Source organism: Haemaphysalis longicornis, unplaced genomic scaffold (genome assembly GCF_048455015.1).
Source record: "Haemaphysalis longicornis isolate Haplotype H1 unplaced genomic scaffold, Haemaphysalis longicornis Haplotype H1 scaffold_7, whole genome shotgun sequence".
Classification (NCBI taxonomy): Eukaryota; Metazoa; Arthropoda; class Arachnida; order Ixodida; family Ixodidae; genus Haemaphysalis; species Haemaphysalis longicornis.
The window spans coordinates 173,447,087-173,462,990 of record NW_027526422.1 but is presented as its reverse complement, the minus strand read 5'-3'; the positions used below and the strand labels follow the sequence as shown (position 1 = coordinate 173,462,990).

At 46.4% G+C, this 15,904-nt stretch overlaps 1 long non-coding RNA gene across 1 annotated transcript in view; it reads left to right on the top strand.

The window, feature by feature from the left end:
• Positions 1-2,348: 2,348 nt before the first annotated feature.
• Positions 2,349-15,904, top strand: part of LOC144145538 (uncharacterized) — a 55,384-nt gene continuing 41,828 nt past the window's right edge. The window contains exon 1 of the long non-coding RNA XR_013317519.1: positions 2,349-2,470. This is a non-coding gene — a long non-coding RNA (uncharacterized LOC144145538). The remainder of the gene's footprint in view (positions 2,471-15,904) is intronic.

Here is a 15,904-nt window from a genome sequence, read left to right as displayed (position 1 = left end):
TGGAAAGACATATGAATAGGGTGTGGAGCTTTCTATCCACAGAGTGCATGGTGCAAGCATTTATAACTAGCGTTGTGCCAAAACAAGCTACAGAAGGGGCTTTTGTATCAAGTATTCTTAAAGCTGGAGTAGTACTTCAAGGCATGTTATCAACAAGGCACTGAGGCTTACAGCAAGTACAGGTTCTCCCTGATTCGTAAAATTTAGGACCAGAAACGGACGTCTGGCGGACATCCAATATCCGCATTTTGTTATCCCCTGGACGTCCCCTGTACATTTCGGTTTGGAAATGTCCAATTTTGAACATCCGCCGGATGTCGGAAAATCCGGCTGGGACGTCTGTCGGACGTTCGTAGGATGAGCTATTCCTTTGCATCGGACCATCCCACGGACGTCTGGAAAACGTCCGCTGGCTTTCTGCGGACGTCTGACGGACGTCCAAATGTCCGACACTGGATGTCCAACGGATGTTCGATGGACGTCTGTGGTCCACTGGGTGTGCTTTGGTTTTAAGATTTAGGGTAAGTACTTCGGCTGGTATTGATTCCTTAAGAACTAAATTACCTTCCGAAACTCTGATTCTGCACGAAAATGACCTTATATTTTCTACAAGTGTGCCGGTGACACACGCATGTGCAGTTTGCAGGTCCGGGGCAGTAACGTCGCCGGAGCGTCGTAAAGACAAGATGCAGCGCTCGGCTTGAGCGGTATGGGCCTCATGGTCCTCACCAAGTTTAATACACTTTAGACACTAACGAAATACAGCCGCATTCATTACGCCACGAATGTTATCGGGCCGTAGTTTTCGCTTCTCGATCGATTCTCGATGATCGACACGGCAATATATGTCTTGCTGTTAGTAATACACTGATCTGTTTCTGTTCTCCATCATACAAACGTAACGCCCGTATTTTGCAAAGCAGAAAAAGATTCCGTTTGACGTGTAACGGAGAGAGCATCCGTATACTGAGGGACGGAGCGCACTTCCATTTAAAATAACGGGTATTTTCTTTGTTCTGCATCAAACGGAACACTGCTCTGTTTTTTTACGGCCATCTGGTCCGTAATTTGTGCGTAAAATTACGGATTTTTTTTACAGTGTGGCTTAATACTCACAAACTCTACCTTCATAAAAGCAGGAATACGAGATATTTAAAAAAATGACTTCATTTCGTAGAAAACCAGTACGCAAACAATAATGGCAGCTAATTTACCAGTTGGCGCACGGTATGGGTACAGGTTGAAACCATCGCTCCTTTTTATTTATAGAACGAAAATTAAAGCAATTCCACTCGACGTAAAAGAGGGTGGAAGTGCAGATCAGTGATTAATTTGTCAGCGGGGTTGTAAGGCAGTTACTCGTTCATTTCTACCACCCTCACGCTCTTTCCCTTAGTGTCGCAATCCTCTCTTGATGAATTGAACAGATATTTTTTCTTATGCAATTAAAATTTCCCGCCTTCGCAGTGCTAGCGCGCCTTCTGCCTGGAACAGCCCCAGCGGGAGTTCTGCTCTTTTTCTGCTTGCTTTTATCTCGCACATGCTGCAGCCATACTACGCAGTTTTGAACGTGTCGTTCTTGTCTTCCGCGGCCACTTCCTTCGCTTACTATCGTAAACAGCAACCCAACGAGCGTTCCTAACTGAATGGTCACGGCACGGGGGATGCCGGTTAATTACACAGATTTTGCTTCAAATGTGCCTGAATTTTCTTTGCGCTAAATGATGGGGACATGTATGACAAATTCCCGCGGTTAAGTAGTTTCGAGTGCTTATGACTCTATAAACCACTTGTTCAAGTATGCCGTTAACTCTCGGCCCGAAGACTGAATCGAGGGAGAAGCGCGTATCTTTTTGAAGCCGGTGTTTGGGTGCGTGAGTCCGCGGGGTTCTGTTTGGCTCCGTTACGGCGCTACGCCGCGTGAGTGCGGTGGCTGAATAGCGTGAAAGCGAACGAGCTACGGCTACAAGCGGAGCCCCTAAACTGCTCTGCGTGTAATATTGTCACCTTCATCGCCCAGTACTAGGGTTTTCGCGGACAATTTTGTACCGTACCAGTAATTGAATGTTCAGTATCGTACATTTTTCCGCAATTTAACGGTTGAGAATTTTTTGCAAAGCAAACGCTCCTAATGTATGCAGGCATACTTTTCACGTGTTGCAGAGTTCATTTTTGAAGGTCATTAAAGAAAGCCCCTTTTTGTTGAAATATCGCTCGATAAAAATAGATCGAAACTGTGGCCGAACTTCGTCATAAAAAGTTTGGGTTATTGTTCTCCAGCATAAAAAGCGTTGTTGATTTACACCTTGGCATTGGAGTGACAGATGTATATGTAAAGCATTGACGAGTTTTTGTAGAAATAACGCATAGGCGTTGGGAATCGACGCACAAGTGCAAAAATTCCTCTAAAAATGAACACATTGGCTCTCCTAGTGCTCTTTGGCCTCATTTTAGCCAGCGCGCAAGAAGAGTAAGTGTATTTTTGGTTTTTATTTTGTAACGAGATCCGGTCTGACTCAGTCAAAATAACAAAGTTGGCATATTTCTGACACACCTATTACTCTTCAAAACTAGTAGAAGGTACTGGTGAGCTTGGTAGGTACTGGTTAACTTCTGCAGAGTCCTGTGCTGCTCTTTCATAAAACATACTGTGAATCATGCCCTTTCTTTAAATATATAGTCATTTCGAAGCTTCAATTTCGCTAGAAACTCAGAGGGGCATTTTCGATATGTCTGGCAATAAAAATACTTGTGTTTTATTCTAGAGTAATAGATTTTGTATATCAAATTCTAGGTCTGCGGTTATATGTTTTTTTGGCTGCGTTAATATAATCTAAGCGTGATAATGACTGCTGCAATGCCAGCAGGTGGTGGGTTCAGCTGCAGCAAACGCCTGCATTGTAGCCAGCCGTGCGGCATTTTTTTTCTCGTGCTGCTTCATAAGAGGCATACTTACGTTCGCGACCACGTTTCACACCTTCCGCTCAAGCAGCCGCTTGCAAGTCTATCGCAGGAGTGACTGCAGGGAAAGCCAACAGTTATATTGGTGCGATTGCGTCCCTCTATTGCTACCATCCTAATGCGTTCGCAATGCCCCGTTTTTTTTATTTCTATACTACCAGGAGTGAGCGAAGTGTCCTGTCACGCTTTTAAAACATAGTTTAACGAAACATTCCTTTTCATATTTTGTAATTATCACCCTCAAGCTACTCTTATATGCATGAAGTGGTGCGAATGTGTGTTACAATTATAATAGTCACCATACTTTCTGTGTGCTTTTCATCTTCCGTATCGCATTCATTTTTTCATCTTTCGGCATAATTCGGCCTAGATAAACCATGTTCATCTACAAACCCAGAGTAGCAAGCTGTAAATAGGCTGATATTCCTGGATCTCTGTATAGCAACACAAATTAGGTACCAGTTGCTAAGCTATTTATACAGAGACGACATGTAGCACCTGCTCGAACTCAGGTGGCCGCTGTTGCCTAGAAGCGCGTAAAAAGGGGGGATCAAGGCGCTACAACACCTAGCTTAATTGAAAGATCTAGAGCCTAATAACTCGCTGGAGAAACCTTACCGCGATGGTAGTTATATAAAAAAACAATATGGAACAACTGAAACTTTCTACGAATGGCATGACAGCAGGAATTTCGCTGGTGGAGTCGCAAATAGGATAAATAAGCACATTAAATAAGTGCTTACTTCCTGAGGGATTGTCTATTTGATTATCTATTTCAAGGTTTCCCACTGAGCTATCTCTAACTTATTTCTGACTGACATCTGTGTTAAAGTTTCCCATCACAATCGTGAACTGTGTTGTTCCCTTCTTCACTGCTGATTCTACGTACTCGTATGAAATGTCTACGGCTTAGTCATCGTGGTTAGTTGTTGGCGCATAGGCCTGTAGAATTTTTAGCCTGTATCCCTTGTTTAGCTTGATCTCAACCGCAGCGACTCGTACGTAAATGCTGAAAAATTCTTACACCTCCCTGCTATTTGTTTATGAATTACGAATGCCAAGGCGTATTTTTTATGTTTCTTTCTCCTCTTGGAATTATCTGTAGCACAAAATATCGCCGCTATTCAGCTCCATCAAGGCATCTCCCGTTGTTCTAACCTCGCAGAACTTTATGACATCCCACTTAATACCCAAGAGATCCTCTAGCAGTACAGCCAAGCTAGCCAGGAGAGGGGCTGGCAACAAGAATGCCCAGTGGGTCAACGGTTAGTCGAAATGAGCGAAATAGTGGAGGGTAAACGCGGATGTGCTTACTGAGACGCGACCCCGCAGGATGTTTCGTTAGGGAGCACGTTTGAGAACTTACTAATTATGGCTGGTGGCCTGGCGCTTTCGTTTCGAAGCTGTTGCTTGAGCACTGCAGAGATACCACCCAAATTTTAGCCAGTAATCGCCGACTTAACTAGACGTTTTGAGAGCCCCAAGAGTCACCTAGCAGAAAATAAAAACCTAAAGGATAATTTATTGCTTGCACACTTTGGTGCTTCACAGCAACCAGCCCCTGCCTCCATCTAGAATGCGAGACTGGCAGACATCTGCAGACGGACTGCATTGTTAATAGCACTGCCAGACCATGCGTTCATTAGGCTAATGCAAATTTCACCACCAAGTCTTCTACATTTTGTATATGCTGGAACTTTCATTCTGTCACAAGCAGTACATCGGTGAAACGAGTTAGCCTATGAAATTACGTCTGAATGGACATCGAAGACACTGATAATAGGACCTCCATAGCAGGCACGCAAGATTTTAACCAGCCAAGACAGAATTTCTTTGTTTCAAAGCTTAATGTTTTGCCGTCAAATTTTAAGCCTCCAAGGGATAGAAAATTCCGAGAATCCTACTTATATTACTGCGAATAAAAATAAAAAAAAACATCTAATCGTGCAATGCCTTGCATTTTCACAGAACTGCAGATTTAGCGGAAATAAACATAATTTGTCAAAATATCGTAAATGGAGATAATTGGAAGAACAGTATTTTAAAATACTAAAAAATAACATATAACATAAAAAAAAGGTTGCGAAAATGAACTGAGGCAATCCAATCAGACACCTTATCAGAACGTCTTTCTGGACGTGTTGGTTAGGGTCTAAAAACATCGGAAGTAACGCACAGGAATGACAGACAAAAAAGGGGATACGGATAGACGCCAGAAAGCAAGATAGGAAAGCTACAGAAAGCTACGAAATCTATTAGAGAAATTTTGACGATGTGGTAGGGGTAAAGGCAAGAGAAGACGAGGGAACTTTTGAAAGCCTATCACTTAAGATTGAAGTGTAGCGAATGAGTTAATAAAACTTTAGTGGTATTGTTCAACGCTAAGATGCACTTTTTAGACCAATTGTTTCATTGGCGCATGTAGGCATGTACACCCGGTTTTCATTGTGTATGTCCAGATAATGGTATAAGGATACCATGCTATTTTCTTGCTATTAAACACTTCGCAGTGTAGAGCCTGCCCGCGTCGTTTTTAGTGTGTGTGTGTGTGTGTCGTTTATAAGGGCTACTTTTCATGTTCTTAGACGCATCTCGTACATCACCCAAAAAAAGTAGGACTAAGCTAAAAGAGCCATTCAAATAGAATTTGAAATAGGAATTAACAAAGTATACAGAAAAACCGCAATTTTGAAAAATTCGAAAATACAACAAATATAAAAAATGAAACATTCAGGAAAGTAAAGTGTGAAAACGAGTATTCATCGAATATACCGCTTACAAAACTCGAAGTCTGAATAAAAATAGCAGAAATGAAAGAAAAATCGTGTAGCGCCCGGAATTCTCACAAAAGTATAATTGGAGGAAGTAAAGTAGTTATATTTTTAATAGCCTGCATGGAAATAACTGGCTGAATGAAACTTTGGAAAACAAAAATAATCCAATAAATACAAATCATAGAGAAATAACGTTTTATCGAGAAAACTGGACTCTGGGGCGTCTTTTGGCCGGCTGTGTTCGGCTAAGTCTGGGTACCTTTGCTGCAGCCCTTGCACGAGGAACCGTGGCAATCTGGCCAGCGTCACGGGAGCTGTTCAGCCGGCTTTTCTACTGCTTTGGGGATCAGTTTCAAATTGGCGTGAGCGATGGGGTGTTTTTAAAAGCTAACAATTAGTTGTATGTGTGTACTTTTAGGTAAGTGGGAATGTTGCGAAAATGGCGGAGGATGTCGTGGGGGCTTTATGTAACTCGGAATGCTCGCTTACAGATAACCTTGGGCTATACATCCGCGTCTCTTCAGCATTGTATTCCAGCCGTATAGTAACGTTGCTCGAGAGTAAACTCTTTCCTCTCCTTTGCATATTGTTTGCTTGTTCAGGATGGTAGAGGACGGTAGGCCATGGATTAGAGCCCTGAGGGAAATGTCTTGTGTGGAGATGCGCGGGCTGCGGCGTGAGCTGTCTCATTAGGCTCGAGGAATGAGGGACCAGGGCTCCAGACGATGTAGATGTCGGAGAGGGGGTTGAGTGATGGGAGTGTCTGTAAAATGGGAATTGAGATGCGTCCGAATAGAATATTAAGGCAGGCTGGCTGAGAATCTGTAATAATAGTATTGTATTTGGAGCCAGGTAGCGTCGAAAGCTATGGCAATTTCTTCAGCAGAGGTGCTTCAAATATAAAGCGGACGAATGAAGTTTTGTAACTATGAGTTGACGAAATAAAAGGTTTTCCTTTTATACAAATCTAAAAAAACTAAGGCTAAGCTTGAAAAGGGTAGAAAAGAACCTTTCAAATAAAAATGAAAAAATAGTCAGAATGAGCTAATAGAGTACTCTCGTGCATTTCCACAGAAATTTATAATTGGCGCAAACAACATACTTACCCGTTATAACAGCAGCAATGCAGGTAATTGATCAAACAGAATTTCAATTACTCCCAATAATAAAAATTGACAATTTTACGAAAAGAAAACTAGGACTTTAAAATACGCATATCATAACCCACTTCAAAGAATGGAGGCCAAACCAAAAAAGCACGGAAAAAAACTGTGGTTGACTCCTGCGTCATAGAAATTGGTAAAACGCGAAAGTGAAATGTGCAAGGAAATCTGCAGCTGAGCATGATTTCTGGGTCGGCGGCTGTCTTGTGGGTGTGCTTGCAGAGCGACGTCTTGTTGGCGGGTCGCTTCGGTAAACGTGTACTGCCGTCATTTCCGTGACGAATACGGCGTCAGTGAAATCTTGGTGTTTCCCGACTTTCTTGTTAAAATACAAAACCCTAAAACGAACAACCTTACGTATGACGTACTCTATAGTACCAAAGGTTGCTTCCGCGAAAGAAGACCCTGTGTGCCTGGGTGCACCCTTTACACGCCGCTTGCTTCGTTGTACTAGCGTCATTTCCATGACGAATGTGACGTCACGGAAATGTTGATGTATCCCGGAATAAAACACTTTTGTGCCTACCACCAAACGCCCAGGATTTCTACCGAAAAACCTAATTGGCAGTCAAACAGTTTATCGCCTCAATAGCGTGAATAGTGAATAAAAGTTTTATTCAATAGAGGCTACTTTTAGGGCACCCGCCCGATGGAGGAGTTCCTCAATCCGGGATTTCCTCGATGTTCTTGCTGTACATCCCCTGTTCACCAGGTAAAGTTGGAGAGAGAGAGAGAAACGTTTTATTGCTGATTTGGCCTAGATTTTGTTGAGCCGCAGAGGGCCAGCTCTGGGGTCCCGAGTCCTGTCGAAACGGCGCACTGGGAATGGGCGTCCGACAGCGCTACGGTAGGCAGCCAGGAATAGGGGGGTTAGGGAGAAAAGAAGCAGGGTGTGGCAGTACCAGATGTCGTGGGGGTATCTGGGTAGTCCCCGAAGTGTCGGCAAGCTGGGTGGAAACTAGGGAGGTGATATGTGGCTGGAGATCTTTGAGCGAGGCTTTCGTCTAGCAGTGGACATACGCAGGCTTATGATGATGATCATGATGATGATGATGATGATATGTGGGTGATGATGGCTCGAGTGGGGTGGCAGTGCGTTTAAATTTGTCTCCAGAGTGCTGATTTTACGGGGGATAATGAGGGTCAGGGGATGGTACGATGGTGCGTGAAAGCCTGTGATGGAAGGTGATATCATGGAAGATGACTAAAGGCTCTAGGTGACGCGGGGTTGGAAAGCGGAGACTAGGGTCGGTTGAGGGGTCCGCAGTATCAAAGCCCGGGCCGCCTCGTGTCCCTTCTTCATGACAACAAGTACAATATGGACAGCAGTCCACAAAAGAGAGATGGTGCGAGAGGAGGGGTTGCGAGAAGAGAATTTTGTTGGCGAGGGCAAAAATGTTTAACGACATATTGCGAATTTCTTAATTTGAGGCTAGGGGTTGGGTGGATGGTGGTGGCCAGGGCGACTGCTGCTTTTTCCGCCCCGTGGGGATGGACAGAGCGGATGGTGGTTGATGTAGATGGGGTTGGCATGTGGTTCACTGCTTCTATGACGAAGGTGTGTCGGAGATGCTGTTCTGCAGCATCAACGTATACCATGTCCGAGAAGGAAGGGAGTGTGGGGCATGGTTTCCTTTTTTTTGTGAATGTTGTGCATGTTTGTGTGTGTTTTGCCGCGAAGGTGACTTTCGTACATTATATTTCTAGCACTCTCCTAAGATCGTGCAGAAAGATCGCAGTATTAACAAATAATAGATAAATGATGGTGTCATGCTCGCGCCAACCGATGGTGTGTGTTCTAGGTGAGTTGCAGTTTGCGTAGTAGAGGGAGAAAATAGAGAACCTCTGCATTTTTTAGGGTGCTGTGAATCAGCGTACTGCTGTGGTACAGGCTCCGTGTTGCTTTTTTGGGGCTTTGTGGCGGAGCCACCACTACGACATGCGCCGCTTTGTCGATGAGTCAAGCTTGCACCGACAGCCAACAGATCCCAAGAAGCCGTAACATGACTGGCAAAAGCGTGATTCAAAATTCGGCGGCGGCATACGAGGCATGCAGATACTTGTCCGAAGGACGCGGACGCTGTTGCTGAGACCTCCTCTTTCCCCTCTCTCCGACTTAGCATGCGTCGCTAGTACCACCCCCTACGGAACTCTAGAAAGAGCGTTGTGTGTGTCTGTACTATGTCTCGCCGTGTGCAGAAAGCTGGGGGAAGGCTTGTGTGACGATTAGCACTTTCGGTAAAAAAACGAGCTCCAAACGCCGACGTGTATTCCTGTTGGAGCAGCCAATCGATGCTGTCACTCTGCTTGACTCCTCCACTGTAACCTCGCCTGGAAGGGCATTGTTCTTGTCTTGCTTCGGCTCTTCTGTCGTCATGCAGCAAACCAGCTAAGTTTGCCTTGGGATTCTTGTCGTCATCTGCAAGGCAACAACACATGCTCGCCGCTCACCACCACGCTACCACTCGCACGGCGAAGGCGATGGACCTCGGCTCAGGGACGCCTGCCCGACTACAACAACTGGTTGGCAGAGGTCGCATGACACCTTCGTAACTGGAGTCAGCGCTGCGAGATCCAACCCTACGAACGGCAAGGCGACTTTTGACTTCGCGGAATTCACGGCGGTAAACGGCGAGTGCCGGACCTCCCTCCACTGAGTTTTACCAGGCTTCTCAGGATAGCTGGTAAGGCGTGTGTTGTCGCGTGGCTTATTCCCGCCAAGCAGTCTTATTGCATTGTGAAATCAGTACTCTTGATCAGCCATGAATTTATTGGCGCTAAAAGCCGCAGTTGTTGAACCTTGCAAAATAATTGAACTTGCATGTTTCGAACGCGCTGAGAAAGCCATAGCTAATACAGACTATACAAGCTGTTGGGGCTGACGATGGCGAGTGGTCGGAATGCATGGAGCTGATAAATGGCAGGGAGACCTCTGAACGTCAGGCTGCAGAGGCAGAGACAGAGGCCAGCGGCAGGAGCTCAAGAGGCAGAAACAGGAACGAGAGGAAATAAAGCGAGTACCGAAGCTCGAGAGACAGAAACAGGAATGAGAACAGGAACTCGCGATGCAGAAACAGGAACGCGAGGAGAACAAACAAGATCACTAACGTGAGCACGAACCCGAGCGAGAGAAGCGACAACATGGGCTGGAAATGCAGCGTCTAGAGATCGAGGCCTCTCGATCTAGGCGTGAGAGTGACAGGAGCGTGCAGTCTGCGGCGACTGAGTGCCCAACGTCGCCAATGAGTGACCTAATACGACCCTACAAGGCAGAGGAAGACATCGGTCTTTTTTGGTCAATTTCGAGCGTACGCGTGAGAAGGCGCAGTTTAGCCGAAGCACATGGCTGCAAAAGCTGCTCACGCTTTTGCCAGGTGAGGCAGCCGACGTGATGGCCTGCCAAACGGGGAGGTGGAGGACTACGAGAAAGTGAAGTGGAGCCTCCTGCATAGGAGCAGGCTGTCGGCAGAGGCGTTTCACCAGAAGATCCGTGAAGCCGAGACTGCTAAGGGGAGGCATACTGCGAGTTCACCTATAACCTCAGGGATAACACGCAGGAGTTCTCAAAGAGGAGAAGGCTTTCGGAGAGCATGGTAATGTAGTTGAGTGCTTTGGTCTCGATAGTGTTACCGCCGCCTACAAGAAAACCTGAGACTCTTGGTGCAAGACAGGCGAGTAGTGAATACTGCGCATCAAGCAGATTAGCTAGCTGAAGAGTTCGTCGAACGTCGAGGTTCGCAGGGGCCGACAGAGGGCGAGAAAGATAGCAAGCAGACGGCTAATAAGTCAGGTCCGAAAGGCAGAGCTCCCCAAAATGATGATGGACCTATCAAACTCATTTTCTCGGATAATAAAATGGGCAGAATAAATGTAACGAGGAGGAGGAGCAGGAGGAAAAACTTTATTGTGAGCTTGGTGATGTGGGAGTGGCTCCTCAGTCCAGGAGACCATGGGACGACCTTGCTGTCTCAGCCCTGGACACCAGGAGTGGTTGTGCATCCAAGCCGGCGCTGGTCGTCAAGCTCTCCCACAGCTCAGGGAGGGGAAGGGAAGTGTGTAAAGGTAGGAGGGCTGGGTTGTATGCGCACCCCAAGATCATGTGTATGAGGGTACATGGGTTAGGGCAGAATTTACATGTGGCAGGGTATTGGGTGGGGTACATCCGATGTAGCCAAGTTGGGTGAGGAAAGGTGTTTGTTTGAAGCCTCCGGAGTATTACTTCTTCTGTTTTAGTAAGCTGTGGGTGAGGAGGGGGAAAAAGTTGTCTTGATGTGCGGTAATGTTGGGTGATGTCTTGAAATGTGAGCAGGGGAACGAGACTTGGTGTTTCCTCAGAGGCCTGGGAGGAGAGTTCGCAGGCTTGTCTATGGGCAAAATTATTGCCCGTTAGTGAGGAGTGTCCCGGGGTCCACACAATGTCGATCTTCCTGTTGCGGGCGTGTTGAGCCAGGAGGTTCCACGTAGTTGAGGCCACGTAACCTGATAAAAAGCTGCGACAGACTGTAATTAGAATCGTTGCGGGTGTTTGAGTGATGGCGAGGGCCACAGCGAATTCTTCTGCGGCCCAGATAGATGGGGTCTTGATTTAGGCGCAGGTGATGATCTTGTCCTTAGTGGTTGCTATGGCTAAGTGATGGGACGGATTGGAGTAAGGGCTGGCATCTGTGTACAAAACATTAGGATTGCTTCCGTAGGTTTGTTCTTGGGCTTGGCTACGGGCGTGTCGACGACCGGAGTGCAAAGTGGGATGCATATTTTTGGGACGAGGGCGGACCGGAATGGATTGACGCCAATTATGGGGAAGAGGTTTTCTGTCCGTGGTCTGCGGAGTTGACATTTTGAGGTCCTGTAAAAGTGCCAGTCCTGTTGGTGTTTGAGTTAGGCGGAGTCGTTGACTGAAAAGATGCCCTTCGATGAGTTCCGTGACAGAGTTGTGAATTCCTAATTGGAGCAGTTTAGTTGTCGCGGTAGACATAGGAAGATTAAGAGCTTTCTTTATAGCTTTGCGGATGAGGCGATCAATGGCTTCCGTGTCAGTTTTGCTGAGAGTTAGGTAGGGGGCGATGTAGATGACCCGTGATAAGAGGAAGGCGCGGATAAGGCGGAGGTCTTCCTCCTTCATGCCGCGATGTCGATTGGAGATTCGGCGAAGCATGTGGGTAAGTTGAGTAAATACTGTGGTGAGCTTCAATAATGTGTGATCGTTCCGTGTATTGGCCTGGATTGTAACACGAAGTATCTTGAGTGAAGGTCTGGGATGTATAAGCTGACCATCGAGGGTAATTTGAACTGATTCTTTATTGAATGCAGGGGGGCTTTTCCGTACAATGATGAGGTCAGATTTTTGAGGGGAACACCGAAGGCCAATTGATGAGGCATACTGGTTTACAGTGTCAGTGGCTTTTTGAAGGGTATCTTGAATTTCACCTAAAGAACCCGTGTCAGTCCAAGTGGTAATGTCATCCGCATGCAATGCGTGATGAACACGGGGAATGGCTTTAAGCTGACGAGGAAGGTCTAGGAGAGCGATATTAAAAAGCAAAGATGAAAGAACAGAACCTTGAGGAGTGCCGCGATCTCCTCGGGTGATTGGGTCAGATTTCACATCGCCTGCTTTTAGGATCGCCTGTCTTTGCGTGAGAAAATCGGCAATGTAACGAGAGTAGACGCAGTTGAGCAGCGCCGAAAGAAAGCTTTCGCGCCGCGCAAATAAGCTCTCTGTTACAGCTCCGATGAGAGGGCATTTCACTGCGAGCTGCAAAAAGGGAACGTTTGTCTTTCATGTGCTTATACCCGAGTGAGGACAGCCGGCAGTTTCTGGAGCCGTACGCACGTGAGATCGTCATCAAGGATAAAAAATACCGAGTTCTTCCCGACTCTGTGGCGATGTAAGACATGATCCGCCCTTAGTAGTTGAACCGGAGCAGTTGACGAAACGGAGCGTTTGGGTGAAACAGGTCGTAGCAACAAGAAACGTGTGCCTGCCGATTGCTAAGGTCAGCATCAGATGTCCGCTTGGTGAACTGGCCACGCAGGCGGCGATAACACCACAACTTCTTCCGGAATACAACTACCTATTCTCGAACACGTCCGATCAGCTGTTACACGACAAAGGGTACTATTTCGAAATGCTGCCGAGGAAAGCATCAACTGACTGAGCTCGCTGCGAAAGGCTCAAGTAAGAATAGTGTCGCCACCTCTGGGAGGAACGGTGAGATTGAGAGAGATAGTGGGACATGGCCTCCGAGATCACCCCGCGCGCCTTTTGCTCCGGACGTCGCAATCGCCCGGAGAGAGCGTAAGTTGAAAAGGGGGCGCGTCGGCGTCTTTCACCGCACCGAGGTGCTCGCCACCTATGCATCAAATATTTCGCTGCAGCTTGCCGGAAGCCAGAAAATGCGTGCTTTCGCAGCTTGCAGTCAAATTAAGTCGCTCTTCCAGCTTTAAAATGACAGGTACAAAACAATAACCACAAACTTAGTTATGGTTAACTTGATAATATGAGGCGTGTAAGCAAAGAGTAAGCAGCAATCACCCCAATGAAGCGCAGTGGGTTCTCCTTCTGGCGCTCTCTGCCGCGGTTTCCAGTCCGTATTTTTCAGATTTGTCGATGTGTATTTACACGTGGTGCCCCTGAAAATACCCTCACGTCCTCACTAAATATTTTCTACAAGAGTGGTGACTTGCATAAGCATCTGCCGCATGAATACAATATTAAGATGCTTTCTGATTGGCATACATAATCACGATAGATTTCTTGCCGCTACTTTTGACGGCAGGCTTACAAAATTATAAGCATGCAAGTCTGATACAAACCAACCGTGGTACATTCAGATACCGCCGTGTATTGCAATACATTGCCAGTGAGTATTTGCGAGGTTTTAGTAAGTGTTTTGTGAACTAATATAGCACATATGCGTGGCACTTACAAAAAGCTAATCATGGTCTGTAAAAACTACACAATACATCCCACCATATGAAGCTGCATAATTATCGCGTGATGCGCAACTTATTTGTCTGTGTTTGCAGTTGGGATGCTTTTTGCTCTTACCTGTGCGCGCGGAGGGCTCTGCTCGATTAGTGGTCTCAAAACAATTTAACGATTAAGTGTGCTGACTCCGCTGTTTTTTTTTGTTCTGTAAGATCACTTTTAAAAATAGTTATGCTTTATTTTTGTTTTCTTTTCTGTTATAGAGTTCCGTTCCAGTTGCGCTATATTAAAGGTATTAAATATGTTATAGTGCCAATTATATACATGTACACCTATGCAAAGGCAAGCGTTTACACGGTTGGTCGTTTTCTCGATATTTTTGCACGGGTTTCTGCAGTTCATCGCTTTTTTTTATTTTAGTAATCGTTTTTTGGAGGAGGTGTATAAATGCGTATTATTTTATTTTGTAAGCTAGCCTTTATAATGTACTTTCTATTTTTGGTTCTTTTGAGATTCCGTGCGACCAATTATGTCAATTCACTTTGTTATCTGGATTAATTAACGTGTTTATTGCGCAAACGCAGGGCGTTACACTTTGTCAGTTTTCGTGGTTTTGTTAGCCGTGTTTCCGCCGTAAATGTTTGTCAGGGCTTTTATTCGTTTTAATTCTCTTTTCGCCGGAGATGTATGGGACTCTTATGTTTGAACCCGTAGATTTATTTCAAGGTATCGTATTTTTGTTTCTAGGATTCCGTTCGATCAGTTGCCCCAATTCGCCCTATTATAAGAATAAAATCGTTGACTCCCATAATTACGCGTTTCTGTTAAAACGCGGGGCGTGCAAGCTTTGTCTATTCGCGGCATTTTTTACTGACGTTTTTGTCATTATTTTTGCTACTTACTTTACTTATGTCTTTGTTTCGTGGAGGAGGAAAAATATTTTTACATTTGAATTTGCTACTATGACTTCCATTTTTCTTTTTTTCTACATTCTGTATTTTTGTTTTTGTAAATTACGTTCGAGGAGCAGGATAAACATCTTTATTGTGCAGCAAATTCGTATGGCGTCTTCAGGAGGCGCTGTCCTCAGTCCAGGGCCACATATGCTTTGCCTGTCGCTAAAGCCCGATGCACCAGCCGAAGCTGGTCGGACAGGCATGAGCTGGAGAGGGCGCGCCTCCAGAGCTCGGGAGAGGTTTATGGATTCGGTTTGGGGAGGAGCATCCGCCAACCATGTGGAACAGGGTGCAGAGTCTGCTCAACAGAAGGGGCAGCTAGGGGACGTAATTTGTTCGGAGTAGTGGCAGACTCATTTTGGGTGGGGAAAGGTGTTCGTTTACAAGGCACGGTAGGGGTGGCCTGCTCGATAAATGGGGGTTGGTGGGGTGGGGGAATGGTGCGTCGGGCCAGGCGTAGATGTTGGGTCATTACAGTGCATGCCAGCAGGGGAGTAGATCTCTCCTAGGCGGCGTCTTCACTCCTCGTACGGGGTGTCGTTTCTCAAGCAAGGTCGTGGGCCGTCTCGTTCCCTATCGCTCTCAGATCGGCTGGAGTCCATGTGATCTGGATCTGTCGCTGCGGAGCGTGGTAGACTAGCATAGCGCTGGCCGCAGCGTGCGCCGTTCCGGCCTGGAAGTGCCGGCAGGCCTTTTGTCCGTCACTACAGGTCCGTCGCTACAGTAGTAGCCTTGGTTGAGGAGATTGAAAGCGCGATTGCCGCCTCTTCAGCTTCAGCTGGTGAGCGTGTTTTAATAGAGGCAGTGATACTCAGTCCTCCTTGGGCGGGGCTTACAGCCAGGGCGAATGCTGCGTAGGAGGGGTATGCTGCCACGTCTGTGAAGACTTCATCAGCATCTTGACTGTACTGCCGTGGGATGCCCTCCGCGCGAGACTTACGTCGTCCACTGTGGTGTTCCGGGTGCATGTTACGTGGTGAGGGTCGGACTTGTGTCGGACGTGTGTCATTGAGGGTCGGACTTGTGCCTAAATGACCTATAGCGTGTCATTTAGGGCCTGTGGGGAACGTTTGGGTCTGCAGTATACAATGAGATGAAAGATGAGTAAGGGGGCCTGTG